Here is a 6,889-nt window from a genome sequence, read left to right as displayed (position 1 = left end):
GACTCTCGCGGTATTTCGTGCTTCCCTTTCACCTCTCACCACGGCTTGCTCAAACAACGCGAGACTAGATCCTGAACAAGAAACGCGTTCCGCCAGATTCTCGCGATAAGCTCCCCGCTCTCCATTTGCGCAAAGCTTTATTGAAACGGCGGTAGAATTTTTTTTTTATTCAAAACTTTATTGATAACTCATTGAACAAATACTCCCAGGCTCCGGCACAAAACTAATTTTGCATATTTCATAACAACTCTTTCAACTACCAGGATGAAAATATTGTCAACAGGACAAAGGGCGAATGTGGGGACATTTCAACCCAAGTCCTTAAGTATTAACAATGCTTCCCACTTCCATAGAGTATACTATAAGCATTATCTCTAATTCTCATACTACTCTACAAAACACGATATCCTCTTCCCTATTTTACAGATAAGGAAACTCAGAGTCACCGAAGTTAAATAACTTACTCGAGGTAACAAAGTTAGTCCAGCAAGTGCCAAAAACAAGATTCAAATTGTCTTAACACCAAAGCACAGCTCTTGTATAGTGTAGCACTTCCTCTCTCCACTCTGTTTAAAATCTTAACCTGAAAACTCATCAACTCTTGGGATCATCTGTGGCTTTTCTGGAATCATTTAGCCTTTTATTTTCACACAGAAGATTATAATTATGAACAAGTAGAATATAGTATTCATGAGCAAGAAAATAAATAATATGTGCCCTTCATTTTTTACTTTTCAGAACTTTGCACACATGAGCTCATTCCATCTCCACAACAATCATCTGAAATAGGATTGTATATGTGAGGAAACTAAGGCACCAAGAAGTTAAATGACTTATCCAAAATTCTTCATTCTTTTCTTCATCAAATTTATCTATATGAGAATTTAAGGCCCTCCTCTGTGAAATAGTGTCCTTTCCCATAAGGCCATCAAGCAAGATCTAGAGAAAATATTCATATTTTTCATATCTCAAATGTCATAAGAATGATATAGAGCACTGCAAAGGTTCTAAAGGAGGTTGGGAGTGTTAAGGAAAAGCTTTATAAAAGTAGGCCTTTTGAGTTGGATCACGAAGACTAGGATATGTATATGCAAAGATGGGAAGATCAGGGACACCTGGGTGGCTCAGTCAATTAAGTGTCTGCCTTAGGCTCAGGTCATGATCCCAGGCTCCTGGGATTGAGTCTTGCATCGGGCTCCTTGCTCAGCAGGGAGCCTGCTTCTCCCTCTGCCTGCCCTCCCCCAGCTTGTGCTCTCTCTCTCTGATAAGTAAATAAATAAAATCTTAAAAAAAAAAAAAAAAAGATGGGAAGATCAGCCAGTGAAATAGGGGCCAGAAAACACCCTGAATGTAGGCAGAAGAATCTACTCTCAAAATCACTCCCTGAAAATGTTCTTGTTGCTTTGGGTCACATGGGTACCAAAAAGAAAATTTTTTACCTAAATGTTTGAGTCCATAAACACTGGCTAAAAATGAAAAAGGTCAACTTTTTAATTAACCATAGAAGAAAATGTAATGCTGGGCGCCTGGGTGGCTCAGTCGTTAAGCGTCTGCCTTCGGCTCAGGTCATGATCCCGGAGTCCCGCATCGGGCTCCCTGCTCGGCGGGAGGCCTGCTTCTCCCTCTCCCACTCCCCCTGCTTGTGTTCCTGCTCTCGCTATCTCTCTCTGTCAAATAAATAAAATATAAAAAAAAAAAGAAAATGTAATGCCATCAAGAAAAAAAGGATAGACTTCAGTACTGGAACGCAGGTATGCTAACTCCTCATTCACTGCTGCAAGAGAGCCTGGATATAAAAATATAAAAGTCCCCACCAGTGTCTGACATGATAGCCAGTGGCATGACTTAGTGGCAGACTGGATGAAATGACTGAGCCACCTTATCAAACATTGGCATGAGTTCAGCAAAATTACTCTGATTTTTTTGTATCTTTTAAATGAGATTAAGTTTTTGACCCAGGATGCACCCACACCCACAGTAAAATGGAAAAGTGGGGACAGCAGAAGGAATTATGGTAATATGTCAAATAAATCTTGAATAAAATTCATCATCTAAATTAAACAGTAGTTGATGGGGCGCCTGGGTGGCTCAGTTGTCGGGCGTCTGCCTTCGGCTCGGGTCATAATCCCAGGGTCCTGGAATCAAGCCCAGCATCAGGCTTCCTGCTCAGCGGAGAGACTGCTTCTCCCTCTCCCACTCCCCCTGCTTGTGTTCCCTCTCTCACTGTGTCTCTCCCTGTCAAATAAATAAATAAAATCTTTAAAAATAAATAAACAGTAGTCGAAACTTTCTTAATTATCTAATGGTTGCCTACTGAAGACTAGAGACTCCTGATGAATGAATGAAGATTTTACTGAATTTTTATAATATATTTCTATAGCACCGTTCAATTTTCCATAGAACTCTTTTAAGTCTGTCAATAGATATCAGTTGAACAAATAATCAGGTGAGGTGGCCAAGATGGGTATTACTACATGCATCTACTAAAAGTTGAAACCGAGACTCAGGAGTTAGAGTACGTTCCCATTAAGTGTAGGAAATGCCAGGAGCAGGGACAGCTCTTTCTTTAATCTTAGATCAGTACTCTTTCTATTGCAGTACACTTTCTCTTTTTGTTGGGTACAATTGTACTCTAATGTCAATAATCTCTCAATAAAGCTGGGAAAAAATTTCTACTCTAGGAAATATATTTTGTCCAAGTGTTTAAATACAAAATCAAGTGTAAACTGCAGAAATTTGTCCAACAATCGGCAAAAATAGTGCTTTTATAAAATAAGGGTTGCTTCACTCTACAGAAAAACTTTGAACTCAGAAATTCCAGGACTGCACAATTTGCTTTATTTGCATGACCTCCCAGGGCAGGGAGTTAGGGCAACTCTATGAACCCCAAGGTAATCAGTCAGATGAAGACTATACTTCCCTGTAAATCCCTCAGAGAAAATCAGGGAGCTTCTCTTTAGGCTGTACTCAAGAGGAAATATTTAACTAAAGTCAATAACTCCCCCAACCCCACCCTGGATCAATTTATTAGTTTAGATTTTAGGTTTAAAGAGTCCTCTGAAATCTCCCTCAAAGCTTAGTCATTTAAAATTTGACCATTGTCCCCTTTATGCCATATACAAAGATTGCTCCTATGTGCACCTTGGATGATTTTCTTGTTTAATGACATGTGTCTCCTATCTTTACTTTTGGAGTACAAATTATTCAATAATGTCATTTTATCCACATTTTCCAATGAGAAATAACTTCTTATTCTATTCTGTAACCAAAATTTGGTAAAGTTTACTTCATTTTCAAGCTTATAAGGTTTTTTTTTTTTTAAAGGGAGGTTTCTTTTTCTTTTTTTTTTTTTTAAGATTTTATTTATTTATTTGACAGAGAGAGACACAGCGAGAGAGGGAACACAAGCAGGGGGAGCCGGAGAGGGAGAAGCAGGCTTCCTGCCGAGCAGAGAGCCCGACGCGGGGCTCGATCCTAGGACCCCCTGAGCCGAAGGCAGATGCCCAATGACTGAGCCACCCAGGTGCCCCTCAAGCTTATAAGGTTTAAAATTACTTAGCTACACTTGGTATAGACATTATTGTATACAGTATCAGGCTTCCTGATACTGTATACAATACATTTCCTCCATGAGGAAATGTAGCTGTATATCTAGTACTGATATTTTGGGCACAATAAAAAAATTAACAAAAAATTTTTGAGTCATTGATTATTATGACCAATCATATTTTCAGAACTCTAAATCAGGTGAGTTCATCAAAGTTTGGTGCTATGTTTTCCTGTTTATGTTACCAGATCCTACCTAATACACAAGTATTAGGATTCCATAGAGGCTTGTCAGCATTTTAAATATGAATTATCTTCGAGGGGCGCCTGGGTGGCTCAGTCTGTTGAGCATCTGGTTCTTGATTTCAGCTCAGGTCATGAACCCAGGGTCATGGGATTGAGCCCTGAGGTTTCTCTCAGCGGAGAGTCTGCTTGAGGGTTCTTTCTCTTCCTCTCCCTCTGCCCCTCCCCCATTTGTGTGCTCTCACTCTCTCTCAAATAAATAAATCTTTAAAAAAATAAATATGAATTATCTGAATATTCTCACTTGGATAAAATGCTCTCTGTACCTCATCAGTTTGAAAGTTGCTAGATTTACATTACATAATATTTGGAACACACTTTTTTTTTTTTAAAGATTTTGTTCATTTATTTGAGAGAGCAAGTGAGAAAGCACAAGTGGGGGGCGCCTGGGTGGCCCAGTCGTTAAGCGGCTGCCTTCGGCTCAGGTCATGATCCCAGGGTCCTGGGATCGAGCCCCACATTGGGCTCTCTGCTCAGCAGGGAGCCTGCTTCTCCCTCTCCCACTCTGCCCGCTTGTGTTCCCTCTCTCACTGTCTCTCTCTGTCAAATAAATAAATAAAATCTTTAAAAAAAAAAAAGAAGAGGGTGCCTGGGTGGCTCAGTCATTAAGCGTCTGCCTTCAGCTCAGGTCATGATCCCAGGGTCCTGGGATCGAGCCCCGCATCAGGCTCCCTGCTCGGCAGGAGGCCTGGTTCTCCCTCTCCTACTGCCTGCTTGTGTTCCCTCTCTCGCTGTGTCTCTGTCAAATAAATAAATAAAATCTTAAAAAAAAAAAGAAGAAGAAGAAGAAGAAAGAAAGCACAAGTGGGGGGAGGGGCAGAAGAAGAGGAGAAGCAGGCTCCCCGCTAAGCAGGGAGCCTGATGTGGGGCTCCACTCCATCCCAGGACCCCAGGATCATGACCTGAGCTGAAGGCAGACACTCAACTGACTGAGCCACCCAAGCACCCTGGAACACATTTTTATATTAAAAATATTCATTGATGATCTGAAATTCAAATTTAACTGAGTGTTCTGTATTCTATCTGGCAACTCTATCAATTTATCCCAACAATATGCATTGAGTCTCTGACATGTGTCAGGGGCTAGTCTAGGCAATGTTACTAGACAGTAGTGAAAGAAGTAGACCCGGTAAAACCTTCCTGGAGGTAGCAATCTAACAGGGAAGACGGGAATTAAACCATCATGTACTTAATACATTTCAATGGTGAAAGTGCTATTAAAGAGAAGTTTGAGCGGCACCTGGGTGGCTCAGTCAGTTAAGTGTTGGACTCTTGGTTTTGACTCAGGTCACGATCTCGGGGTTGTGAAATCCAGCCCTGCGGTGGGCTCTGCACTCAACTTGGGGTCTGCTGGAGATTCTCTCTCCCTCTCCCTCTGCCTTTCCCCCCCACCTTGCACACCCACACGCATACACTCTCTCATATAAATAAATAAAATCTTTAAAAAAAAGAGAGGGCGCCTGAGTGGCTCAGTCAGTTAAGCGTCTGCCTTCGGTTCAGGTCATGATCCCTGGGTCCCGGGATCGAACCCCATGTCGGGCCCCCTGCTCAGCGGAGAGCCTGCCCCTCCTCCTGCTTGTGCTCTGTCTCTCCCCCCACCCAATAAATTAAAAAAAGAGAGAGAGAGAAAGAAAAGTTTGAAATAATGTAACAGAGGTCCTAATCCAGTCAGGGGCTAGAGAAGGCTTCTCTAGTCTAGAGGAAGACAATGACATCTGAATAAGAAGGTCTTAGTGATGTAAAAGGGTCAGGTGGAGGAAGGCCTCTCCCAGCAGTTAAAAAGGCCTATTCAAGGACGTTGGGAAAGAGTGCAGGAATTTTCTTTTCTTTTTTTTAAAGATTTTATTTATTTGACAGAAAGAGCAAGAGAGCACAGCAGGGGGAGCAGCAGAGGGAGAGGGAGAAGCAGGCTCCCCACTGAGCAGGGAGCCCAATGTGGGGCTTGATCCCAGGACCCTGAGATCATGACCTGAGCTGAAGGCAGATGCTTAACCAAACTGAGCCACCCAGGTGCCCTGAGTGCTGCAATTTTCTGCATGAGAAAGAAGGAATTGGCAAGGGGAGAGGAGGTGGGTCTAGCATGGTTTTGTGCGGCCAGTAAAACATTTGCCTACTGGGCCCAAGTACAGTGGTAGGTAGACAGTGGGGATTCAGAAATGAAGGCCAAATCCTGCCCTAATAAACTCACTACATAGTGACTCAAAGAAATGAGGATAAAGAGGAAAAGGTAAGAAATAAAAATTGAATCCTCCCTTCAAATAACATGGTTATAGATATCTTTGTGGTAGTAAACGTGTTCCCAGACACTGCCAAAGATTTGTTATTGAATTTACACTGCTGTGCCTGCTCACCTCAACTGTAGTTATCTGCTGGAATGTTTTGGAGGATGTTTGAATAGCATTTTTGAAATGTGGCAAGTCTGAGACTGAAAAGCCAGTAGAAATCCACTAAATATCCTTGCAGTGAATTAGGTAAAATCTAACTTTAGAGCAGTTATTTTCAAAGATGTGTTTGGAAAAAGAACATTAAAACAAAAACAAACAAAAACCAAAACAAACAAAAAACAAGCCTTGACTATGTTAAGAACTTTGAAGGAATATTAGCTTTGTATTTTAGCCTGGTTCTTCAATTCCCGTGGCCACACACAAAAAAAAAGCATTACTCAAAATTTCTCGTGTGGATTTACTGATAGAAGAGACAGGACTACACATTCTTTGTAGGATAGAGTACAAGCCAAACTGCTTGTTTTTACTATGATTACAAAATAGGGACACTACCAATTGTGATACACCTTGGTATATGATTAAAAGCATCCGGTGCTCTGAACTGCTACAAGTTTACTTTAATCCAAAGGTAACCCTAATACCAAATCTCCCAGATCTTAAAAAAAAAAAAAAATTGGAATTGCGTGAGAAAGATTTCTGAAATTTGGGGAAAAAATTAGGATATGGGAATGAAGTGAATTGGGCTGGCTTGGAACGTCGTGTTACAAAGAGCCAATATAATTTTAATTTTTCCATCTAGTATCTCAAGAAATAGT

This window comes from Mirounga angustirostris, unplaced genomic scaffold (genome assembly GCF_029215605.1).
Source record: "Mirounga angustirostris isolate CCGP_5_RB_7025 unplaced genomic scaffold, mMirAng1.0.hap1 SCAF_17, whole genome shotgun sequence".
NCBI classification, from domain to species: domain Eukaryota; kingdom Metazoa; phylum Chordata; class Mammalia; order Carnivora; family Phocidae; genus Mirounga; species Mirounga angustirostris.
This window is presented reverse-complemented; position numbering follows the sequence as displayed.